General features: G+C 56.9%; 2 long non-coding RNA genes across 2 annotated transcripts; one reads left to right on the top strand and one right to left on the bottom strand.

Moving 5' to 3' along the window:
* Positions 1 to 274: 274 nt before the first annotated feature.
* On the bottom strand, positions 275 to 3,567 carry LOC139180642 (uncharacterized). Its single transcript, XR_011564878.1, has 3 exons — positions 3,495 to 3,567; positions 1,636 to 1,704; positions 275 to 1,463 (listed from the first exon to the last, which is right to left on the bottom strand). It is a non-coding gene; the product is annotated as an uncharacterized lncRNA (long non-coding RNA).
* LOC139180641 (uncharacterized) lies at positions 3,536 to 9,408 on the top strand. Its single transcript, XR_011564877.1, has 3 exons — positions 3,536 to 3,809; positions 7,275 to 7,387; positions 8,207 to 9,408. It is a non-coding gene; the product is annotated as an uncharacterized lncRNA (long non-coding RNA).
* Positions 9,409 to 11,597: the final 2,189 nt, after the last annotated feature.

Genomic DNA, 11,597 nt, shown 5'->3' with positions numbered 1-11,597 from the left:
AGACCTCACATATGACACCTCTTTGAGGGGTCAGCTTTCCAGGAAGCTCCACCAGAATCAAATCACCGTGATCCCTTCCATGAACCACCCACTGCAGATGCTGCTGGCTTTGGCCTCCCTCTTCTCAGCGTCCCAAATCCAGCCCCTCCGCGGGCCCCCACCCCCAGCCCAGAGCTGTCCCCCTCACCGCAGCTGTCCACACTTACAAAGCCTGACTGTTCGATAAGGCTGTGCCAGCTGGAACGAGACACTTCCCGTCCAACGGGAGGTTCTGCACAGAGCCTGGGGGCAGCTGTCAGCTTGGGGGGCACAGGACCGGATCTGGGGCCTCCTGGGGGCCGGCACCCTCCTGGGCCTCAGCAGAGACTCCTCCGGGCCTGGTTTCAGGTCCCCACATTGGCTCCACAGAGTGGAGGGCTGGAGTGGGAGTCAGGGGAGCTGGGGGAAGAGGCTGCAGTTGCTAGAACCTTCAGAGACCTCATGTCCAGGGCCTTAGGAAACCTTCGCCTTTCGGAGACACAGGGGTCAGGAGCTGCTCTGGAGTCTGGGGCCTGGCAGGATCTGCTGGCCCCCTCCCCGAGGTGACACTGTCCTCCTTGGTCATTAGCCACTGGTGACTGTGGCAGAGGCTACAGGAAGAGGTGAAGGTCAGTATAAGCACCAGGCATGGCCCTCGGCTTGGCCCCCGCGGCCGGGATGGACACTGCTCTTGACCAGCATGTGGGCCAGGGTACTGAGTTCTGGCTGAGTCTAGCCCAAGCAAGGAGCTGGGGAATCTCTTCTGGACAAACCATCAGCAAAGGGTCTTTGGGGCAGCTGAAATGGTCACTCTCCAGGCCTTCAACCTGACTCCTATTGGTTGGGCACCTACTGTGTGCCGGGCGTGGGGACACCACAGGCCGGAAATCCCTGCCTTCATGGAGCCCATGGTCCCTGGTACGCCCCCCCAACCTGGGGCCGCCCTGCCGGGACCCCAGGCCCAGACCCCGGGCCTAGACCCCAGGCCCGTCAGAGCCTGCGCCTTTTCTGGCTCTGATTCCTCCTCAAAGTCTCTAATTATATCCTGGGAGAAACAATTAGAACGAAACTAAGGGGTTTTTTTTGTCTCTCCTCCAGGCCGGACCTGTTTAATAACTTAATTAAATAAACAGAATTATAATTATAATGTTAATATTTCCTTTCTGTAATGTCGACACCTTCTGCTGGAAAAAGCCTCTCTTGGGAATGGGGGCTCCGTGCGCTCCCCAGCACCTCCCCGGTTCGAGGCTGGCCGCCCACCGGCCCCCATCTGGGCCCACCCGGTTCTGGGGCCCAGCAGAGCTGGCAGGAGCCCCAGCCAGGGGGAAAGCGGCGTCCTCTTCATCGTGAGTGTTTACAGTCGAGCTCAAACCACACGATGGAAATTCCTCTGAAGCTCCTAATTGCACATTTCCTTCCTCCAACCATTTTCTTTTGACAGTCGACTTTGAAAACATTCAGCACTTAATTCTCCCCAGGCGGGAAGGGGGAGAAGGACTGAGCCTGCTGCAGTGGGGCTCCCTCCCCCACCCCACTAAGGGGCCGGCCTCGGGGACCAGGATGCTCAGGCATCTTTGGTGGGGACCCCGGGGGTCCCGGGCAGTGAATCTTGCTTACCTGCCTCTGTGCCACGAACCATCTCCAGCTGACCCAGGGGGACAAGTAAGCTCAGTGTCATTTCCTTGTCTGTAAGACACGATTAAGAATATTCATTTGCCAGGTGATGGTAGGAAATCGTCGGGCACATAATAGGTACTGATAAGGGTGAGACTCCTCCAGCTTCTTGGAGGAAACGCAGCGTGTCAAGATGGGATTCTTCCAGCCGTTCTCTCTACGTGCGTAGTGTGTGTGTGTGTGCTAAGCGGCTTCAGTCGTGTCCGACTCTTTGTGACGCCATGGACCATAGCCTGCCAGGCTCCTCTGTCTCTGGGATTCTCCAGGCAAGAATCCTGGAGTGGGTTGTCATGCCCTGCTCCACACATGTAGTGTAGACAGAGGTTAAGAGCAGGCTACCTGGGGTCACACTTCAGCCTGGCCTTTTAATGGCAGAGCAGTGAGGCCCGGGGAAGCCTCTTGTTTCCTTTGTGACTTGGTTTCCAGGTCCGTAAGAGGGGACCTGGCTGTGTCGACATCACTAGTCATCTTGAGGATTGTGCGACTTGACCATCATGAAAGGCCTGACACAGGGTGGGTGCAGAAAGCTGACATGGACAACGACCCCCAGGGGTCAGTCTGGGGATGGCCGGTGGGCTTTGGCATCAGACCGACTTGGCTTCCAGTCCCCGCTGTTCAGGGACCTGATTTCCCGGATCATGCACATCCCTGCTGTGAAACGGATGTGATAACACACGGGGCTGTTTGCAAGGTTCGAGGCAGACAATAGGCATAAAGACCTGGGCAGAGAGAGACAGGACTCCTGTCCCTAGACTGGGGGTCCCAGGGGACCTCAGTCTCAGGGGTGATGGGTCGCGGGGAGAGGCCGCACGGTCAGAAGAGACCTTCTGTTGGGGCTGAGCCTCCCCGTCTCACCGTGCCCAAGACCCAGCCTCTCTCCATCCACAGCCAGGCCCCGGAGCCGAGTGGCTTCAGCCCTGGCTCACTGGGTGAACTTGAGCAAGTTATGGAACCTCTCTGAGCCTCCATCTCTACATCTGCAAACTAGGAGCAATAGCTGGGCTGCTGGGACAATTGGTGAGTGAAAGCTGTCAAGTGTTTTCTAGTGCCTGGCACACGGTAGGTGCCTGATGTATGTTAGCATAACATCCATGTGTTAAAAGTCACTCAGTCGTGTCTGACTCTTTGCGACCCCACAGACTGTAGCCCACCAGGCTCCTCTGTCCAAGGAATTCCCCAGGCAAGATGGAATGGGTTGCCATTCCCTCTTCCAGGGGATCTTCTCGACCCAGGGATTGAACCCGGTCTCCCACATTGCAGGCAGATTCGTTACCATCTGAGCCACCAGGGAAGCCCCAAAGATTGATGTGTGTGTCACTTAGTCGTGTCCAATTATTTGCGACCCCATGGACTGCAGCCCACCAGCCTCCTTTGTCTGTGGAATTCTCCAGGCAAGAATTCTGGAGTGGGTGGCCATTCCCTTCTCCAAGGGGTCTTCCAAGACTGCTATTTATTCTCCTCAAGCAAAGTGCCGGGCCTGGGTGGTCCCGGAGCTGATGGAGACCTAGCCGTCTCCCTGAGCGTCATCCTGGGCAGAGGTCAGGATACATTTTCTCTGCCTGGAGCTCCTCTCCCGCCCCCACAGCTGGATGGGAGGCCCATGTCCCCACAGCCCCACGTCCGGGGGCCCTGCTCATCATCTGTCTCCTCTCGCAGGCTTTCCGCAGGCTCAGGCTCCAGGGCTGGACTCTATTCTCCCCAGACCCTCCTCTCGGCACGTCTTCACTCCCGGTGCGTTAAACAAATACTAAGGTTCTGTTGGACTTGATTCCCTAGGGCAGGGGCCGCTGGCTTATCTCCACCTGTCTCTCTGCTGCTCTTCCCCGCTAGGTGCCGTGGGAAACCCCAAGAGGCTGGGGTAGGACCTGGACCAAGATGCTTTCACTTGTGTGGGCGGGGAGTCAGAGGTCGCCATGGAGATGGAGAGAGGGACCTATTGTGAGGCAGGATGGCTGAGGGGGATACAGTGGGTACAGTGAAGATGCAGAGAATGAGATGGATTGAGATTCATGAAAGAAGCTGGAACACTGAAATGAAGTGGAGAATCTGAGAGCTGCGTCCGAGAGATGATGGACTGGATGGGCTTTGAAAAGACATGTCAGGAGTGACGGCTGTGTGTGAGGCTTGGCACCATTCCCTGAGATGGGGAGCACCGTGGAGATCCAGATTGGGGCTGGTGGGGTGGTCACCAGTTTGGTCTGGGGTGTGTTGAGTTGAGGGAGCCTTTGAACAACCTAACTGGTGGTTGGGAGATAGATCTGGGGGTGCCTTTGCACACTTGATGATGACAATGAGTAGGTGGTTGAAGACAGGTCTGGGGTGCCCTTGAGCACCCACGGTGACATTCTGATGGGTGGAAGAGGGGACCTGGGGCTTGGAGGAGAGGTTGCAGCTGTGAGATGCCCAGCCACTACTGTTCATGCTTTTGCCCCAGGATCACACAGAGCTATGAGCAGAGCTGGGCCCAGGACCTGGGTCTCCACTACCCCCCAGGTCCAGTCTGGAGACTGTCCATCCCTCCTTGTGGCTTTTCCAAGAGGATGCAGGGTGGACAAAGCCCAAAGAGGAATGTTCCCTTGAAAACACAGATCCTTTCAGCTGTTTTCCTCTTGAATCATTGGCGAGGACCCAAAATCTATACATTTTTTCCTGGTGAAAAAGAATGGCAAGCCTGCCCTGGTCACTCACACCGTGAAATCAGAGGCAGCAGACAGGGGGCCCTCGGAGCGTTCCCAGCCCCGGTGGCCTCCTGCTTCAGAGAGAGCCAGGCGCCAGCAGCTCTGTGCCCGCGAGGAACAGGTGCTGTGGGCAGGAGGGCCTGACACAGCTCGTGGGCCTGGAGTGGATGCAAATAAACGCCCTGTCTCCTCCATGCACCCCCTCCTGGAGGAATCTCATCATCATCTGAGGTCTCCAGGGGTCCCCCGGACCCTCAGATCGTATTCTCTGGCCAAGACTTCTCCCTGGGTCTAGAACTGCTAATCCAGCTACTCAGGGCTCCCCTTTGCCCTTGAGAGATCTGTGAGCAGTGAAACCTCAGCATGCCCCCACACCAACCCCACCCCTTCACGTCCTGTCCCCTGGGGTGCTCCTCCTGTAGGCATCCAGTCACCCAGCCACCAAGCTGGGGACATGTCCACAGAGCCCCGCTGAGCCACTCTTCTAGGCATTCAGGCTTCTGTGAGGCATCTCCCCCAGCTTGCTGCCTTGCCCGGCTCCCCTCCTGATGTGCCCTGCACCTGTCTCAGGAGTCCTTCGAGCAGGACCCTGCTATTGTTGCCTCCTGCTCCCGTGGGGCTCCAGGTGGGCTTCTGAGGCCCTCCGGCGCCTTGCCACCCCTCAGCCCTCCTCCAGGTCCCGTCCTGAGGTCCACACCACTGCCTCCTCTGTAAGACCCAGCGGGGCAACCACCAACCTGCCCAATCTTCTGGTTCATTGCCTTCACACATGCTGTTCCCTCTCCCAGCATGCCCTTCCCGCATCTGCGGCTGAGCCGGATCCCTCCTCCCCATCACCTTCTCTAGCTCAGCCTAGGGGCTTCTACTCTGGGGGTGCACCCCCAGGAGTAGCTTCCATCCTGGGGGCTGCCTAGTGGCCTCCTCCCTTGCCAGGAGGGGCTCTCTGTGCGAGAGGAGGTCGTAACGACCTTGGTGAAAACCCGGGTCTTGCAGTCAGACAGAGCCAGGTTCAGATTCACACAAGAACAGGAACGTGGCCGGCAGGCCGTCCGTTTCCAAGACAGGCAGCATCTCCACGCACTAAGTGCAGGCAACAGCGTGACCTGCCCCGCAGGGGCCTTCCCACATTGGTTCAGAGACTCCTTATGGAGCATCTCGAATGTGCCAAGCCTGGCTGTAGGTGAAGGGGACAGAGCAGTGGACAAAACACCAGAGTCTCTGCTGCCAGGCTGCAGGCAGACAGAGGCAGCGGCCACACGGCCAACACGGAAGACACCTGGCATGTTCGGGGGCGGTGGGGGGTGGGCAGTGGTGTAAATAGAGGCCCCAGAGAGGCGAACCCAGCAGGCCTTCATGTGCACAGACACTGCCATGTCAGAAAATGTCACAGCAAGTGCAGTCCCTGGGGTAGGAAGCCGACTGCCAGGCCAGAGGAGTGTCAGGGTAGCCACTGTGGCTGGAGACAAGGAAGGAACAAGGAGGAGACCAGAGAAGGAACCAGAAGGGGCGGGCAGGGATGTGCGGCTGCAGGTCTGGAAGACTCTGCCGTTCCCTCTGAAATGGAGCAATGGGAGGTGAGCGCAGGACAGGCGTGACAAGACTCAGATTCTAACAAGATCACTGCCTGGGGGGTCAGGGAAGAGCTCCGAGGAGGCCAGGGAGGCTGGAGACACAAGAAGGGGGTGGTGGTGGGACCCACTGGGGTCCATGCCATGCGGACGGACGGGGAGAACCAAGCATGGAAGGCACTTCAGAGTGCATCTGGCATGAGGTGCACGTTCAGGGGCCGAGAGGAGTTTGTTTTGGCCTGTTGTTGTTTTGTCAGTAAATCATGTCCAACTCTTTGTGACCCCGTGGACTGCAGCAGGCCAGGCTTCCCTGTCCTTCACTATCTCCTGGAGTTTGCTCAAACTCATGTCCATTAAGTCGGTGATGCCATCCGACCATCTAATCCTTTGCCACCCCCTTCTCCTCCTGCCCTCAATCTTTCCCAGCATCAGAGTCAGCTCTTTGCATCAGGTGGCCAAAGGATTGGAGCTTCGGCTTCAGCATCAGCCTTTCCAGTGAATATTCAGGGTTGATTTCCTTCAGGATTGACTGGTTGGATCTCCTTGCTGTCCAAGGGACTCTCAGAGTCTTCTCCAGCACCACAGTTTGAAAGCATCGATTCTTTGGCCAGTAAATAACACAAACATGCAGGGGACGATCCCCATGACTAAGGCCAGGGCGCAGGAATCCGATGGAGGGAGAGGCTGCTTTTCTGACCTGGGAAGGTGGGGTTAGGGGTCACATGGTCCTGATGGGAGAAACTGGAGGAAGCTACCTACTCCTGCTTCCCCCTGTCCAGTCCCAACCCTAACCCTTTGGGTCTGCTGGGCAGGAATTGGCTCCACCAGGGTTTTGGAGTGAGAGGAATCACCAGGACCCTAGGCTGTCTGGGAGACACAGACGGTGCCCAGGGGTCTGGCTGCAGGGGCGCCGGGCGTCCCCTGGTTCCCGAGCCAGCACCTTCTAACTCAGCTAGCTGTTCATGTGACCTCTGGCCCCGCGGCTAACTTCCTGGTGGCAAAAGGAAGCGGCAATAATGCAAATGCTCCTTGGACGGGAAGGAAGAACATTCTGGAGTTGAGCACACAGGGGGTGGGTGGAGAGCGGTTCTGCTGGTCAGCTATTTCATTCTGGCATGTTCCTCTGTCCCAGAGGTCGCAGGGTGACCCTAGTCCTGAGTTCACCAGGTGTCAACAGCGGAGGAGACCAGGGCTCCTGGGGACCACCCAGTAACCGGGTCCCTGTCTGGGCCTCCGGTCCTCTTCTCGTGTTGTTGGGTGTCTCCTGAAAGGAGACAGTCCACGGGGACTAACATCTGTGAGATGTAATGGCCTCCACTGATTGAAAGAACTCCAGTCCTAGGTCGCCTGGCCTCAAGCCCCCTCTCTCCACCTCTGTCTACACCGCCAGCGCCAGCTCACCATACGTATATGTCAGTGTCCTTCCTGACCGTGCACCTTCCCAGCTCAGTAAGTGTGTTCCGTAACTGGCCAGTGCCCCTGGAGGCCCTTCCTACCTCTCATCAGCTTCCCCAGAAATGGTTCTCCCACTGGCTGGGGTCTTTTTTGGCCTAAGCCCCACCCTTCATCCCCAGCTGCCCTCAAGAAGATGCCCATCAGGGCCCTGTTCCTTAACCACATGGGCAGCAAGAAGGCCTTGGTGAATGCTGCCGCCATGTGCCCAGCGTTCTGCCAGGCCAACCCCATTTCAAAGATCCTCCTGGAGCAGCTCCTTGTCCAGAGGCCTCCAGGCATACCACTGGGAATGGGGATGTCCAGGACCTCTGGCAGCGGGCCTTCTGCTTCCCGTACGACTGTGAACTCATCCCTGAGTTTCTCTGCCTCAGTCTTCCCATCTGTGAGATGGGACCCCACCTCCCTCACAGCTCTGACCATGCAGATCTCTGCTCAGGATGGAGCAATGAAGGTCATCTGCAACGTCGGCCCTTGACCCCGGCTCCGCCCCCTACAAGGGGTCACTTCAATAGGAAAGCACCTCCTATCTTTGGAGCTCTCATCTGGGGCCAGCCACTTTACAAATAATACATCTTGACATCAGCCCACATAGATTAACCCATTTTATTCTTTATTACTCCAGTCTTCTTGCCTGGGAAATCCCACGGATAGAGGAGGCTGTCTGGCTACAGTACATGGGGTCCCAAAGAGTCGGACACGACTTAGCCACTAAACAACAACAATCGTGTATATATGTCAATCCCAGTCTCCCAGCCCTTTTAATTCTTAAAGCAACACTGCAAGGAAATTATCACCATCACCCCCATTTTACAGATAAACAGAGGCTCCAAGAGGTTGCCCAAAAATACACAGGTGGAAGAGGCCAGCCCGAGCTCAGAGGCCCTGTTCTTAACCACTGCACCACTAGGCCTCCGTTCCGATGAAGCAGAGACTGTCCAGAGAGGGAGGAGGCCTGAAGAAGCTTACCCAGCGGCCGCTGGCGCACCAACCCAGGAGTCCTGGACCAGGAATTCCAGGCCTCAGTTCCTGCTCCTACACCCCTAATTCATATCTTCCGGGGGTAATCTGGGCAGGTTTTTTTGCAGGAGAGAAACACAAAAGAAACGTCTCCTTGAAGGAGGTGCCTCCTGAGATTCCTGAGCAAGATTAATAAAATCTTATCCAAGAACACAATGATTCACGCCAACCCACCGAGTCAATCAGGAATCGGCAGGACTGTAATTTCTATCAAACTATAATTAGTTGAATTTCCTTTTGTAATCTTGGGAATCTGAACAGCGTGCAGCCTATCATTGGAGCCGTGGATAATGACCAGCCACCTCGCGTACAAAACGGTTCGGAGTAAAAATGTCCTCCGGGTCCCTTTGATGTGTAAAGAGGAATCATGAGTGCAAAGACACGAAAAAATTAGTGGAATTTCAAATACAAAACAATTGTAGCCTTGTTGGGATACAGAGTTTAGCAGGGGGAGGGCTGCTGGCAAGGTCGTTAAAACCAGGATGCTGTTCTGGCTGCCTTGCCCCTCCCTGGGCTAGATGGCGTTTCTCCAGGGCTGGTACAACGCTGGGGAGACTGAATGCAGGCGAGAAACGTGTAGAGGATGAATGAACGAGTGAGTGGAGAGCAAGAGACAGGTGAGGCGAGACAGCAGCTGGGCCATTTCTCTCTCCTTGGTCCACTGAAACTCAATGAGCTGGCGAGGCCACGCGTCCCCAGGCCCCCAGATCTCAGGACCTCATGGAAGCAGGAACCTGGCCCGCCCATTGGCAGGCTCCTGGCCAGTGAGGCTCAGAGCGTTCCTGGGCCAGAGTGGGGCTCAGGAAGTGCCCACCCCCTCCCTGAGAAGTTGCACTATCTGGTCCTCTCTCCCTGCCAGGGTTAAGGGGCCAAGCCCTTGGTCCATCCAGTCAGGGCAGGCTGAGCGCCCCCCACACCCTTGGCAACTTCCCCAGGGAGGAGTCCAGGGAGGTGCTCTTTGGGATGAAACCGAATGAATGAGAGAATGTGCGGTAGGAAGTGACTGGTGACTCAGGGTTACTCAGCCTGGAGCCTGCCAGGGGCCTGCTGCACCACTGTCTGTGATCACAGCAGCTCGTCGCCCTCCCCACTCAGGGCAGGGGCCAGGTCTCCTTTCCCCGGGGCCCGGCTCTCCACCAGCTTTGTGCCCAGACACCTGGAGGGCACTGGGGGAGAGGGAGCATGGCAGGTGCCTGGAGCCGAGTCTGGGAAAGACGTGGAGGGAAAGCCCGTGAGCGGGAGGGGAGGGCTGAGCTGTGGCCCCTCCCCCGGGGGCCCGACCGCCACCCCCACCTTCCTCAGAAGCCCATCCCGTCCAGCATCCTCACATTACAGACAGACAGGGAAACCAAGGCCTGGAGAGGGGGCCACCGGCCAAAGTCAAGGAGCCAAGAAAGCTGGGGCACCAAGAGGATGCAGGCCCGGGTTCGTTGGGTCACTGACCCCCAAGCTGGTGCCCAGCTGGTGGAGGACATGGTCCTGGGGCTAGGCATGCGGAAACCCTCTCCAGGAGGTCCTGCCGGCCCCACCAAGGTCTCTGCTAGCATCATCTCTCATGGCCCGTGTTCCCTCTTTGAGATGGACCGATACACTTGCTCCACTGTCTTCCAGCCCACCAATCCATCCATCCGTCCATCCATCCGTCCATCCATCCGTCCATCCATCTATCCATCCATCCATCCATCCATCTATCCATCCATCTATCCGTGCATCCATCGTCCATCCAGTGTGACCCCTTGTAGCCTGGCCTTACCCTCAGCATCCCTTTGGAACACACACACACGTTTATCCTGTGTTCTTCATGCCCCATTCTCTGTCCATCCCTCCATCACCTATCCACCAGCCATCCATCCATCCTTCTGTGCTCTCACACATTCACCCATCACCTGTCAGTCCACCCATCCACCCCTCTATCTACCCACATTGTCATCCACCTATCCATTCACACACCCGCTCACCAACCCTCCCTCAGACTATCCAGGTGTTGGTCAGTCCGCTTATCCTTCCACATACCCATCTGGCCATCCATCTATCCATCAGTTATTTAGTCATCGAACCAAGCTTAGTAAGCCGTGACCAGACAGCGGGCTCTGTGGCTTTCCTCTACCCCCACTCTTCCACGGCCCACTTCCTCCTCTCCAGACATCAAACTCTGTCCATCCCAGTAGCCTCTGTGACTTAGGCCACGGCCCATGCCCTTCAGGAGCTTTCGGTTGCCAGTGTTCTGGGATCCAGACCTGGAAAGCCCTCGACCACGTGAAACCATCCCCTCCTCCCGTCCTGGTTGACTGTGGAACTTGGTCTTGCTCCTACCGCTGCTGACCTTCAGCATTCACGTGGTTGAATGAGACATGGCCCCCAAGCTCCCCATCCTCCTACCGGCGTGGTCAAGGACAGCTGGGGTGGTGCCTCCAGGAGGAGGCAGGGGCCCTGAACTCCAGGGCAGCAGTGAGTGTGAGCAATCCTTGCTGCTTCCTGTCTGGCCCCAGCCTGCCACTCCCAGGCTCCTAGGTGCCGTCTGCTGTCCTTGGCTGCAGGGCCTAATTAATTCTGGACCCGGGCGCTTTGAGATCACTGGATAAGAGGGAATTCCAGAGGGACAACTCAGCCTCATAAAACCTTAACTGGCTGTGTTTTGAATAATTGCAATGATCTCTTCGGGCTTTTGCATCTCAAAGTGTTTCTCTCCTGTGATTGGATTTAGGGCCTGCAGCAACAGCACAGGGGGATTAGAAGGTCAGTTGAAAGACCACTGGACGACACGGCCCTGTGTGAGCCAGGACTGAAATATCCCCTGGAACCTCAGTGTCCTCCCACTCGGCCAGGGGGGCACAAGATCTGAATGAATCCTCTACAGGAGCACCCAGCACAGTACCCTGTGGGTTCGTTACAGGAGGCTGTGGCCAGTCGGGCAAGGATGGCGGAATGGGGTGAGGTTCTCCCACCTGCCGCTGAGAAACTTCGTCCCCTCGAGTGGTTCAGAGGTACCACAAACATGAAGCTCCATGGCAACCTCCGGCAAACTTCCTCCTCTGGCCACACCCTGGCGGGCCCCTTCTAAGCCTTCAGCCACCTCTCTCATTTTCCCTGCTGCTTTGTCATGCTCCATTATTAACTGTAAGATGCAAGCAAGGTAACCGAGCTAGTCTCTACAGGTAAGAAACGGCCACGGATGGCAGATGGGACC

This window comes from Bos indicus, chromosome 29, assembly GCF_029378745.1.
Source record: "Bos indicus isolate NIAB-ARS_2022 breed Sahiwal x Tharparkar chromosome 29, NIAB-ARS_B.indTharparkar_mat_pri_1.0, whole genome shotgun sequence".
NCBI classification, from domain to species: Eukaryota; Metazoa; Chordata; class Mammalia; order Artiodactyla; family Bovidae; genus Bos; species Bos indicus.
The sequence above is the reverse complement of the archived record's forward strand: the minus strand, read 5'-3'. Positions and strand labels throughout refer to the sequence as shown.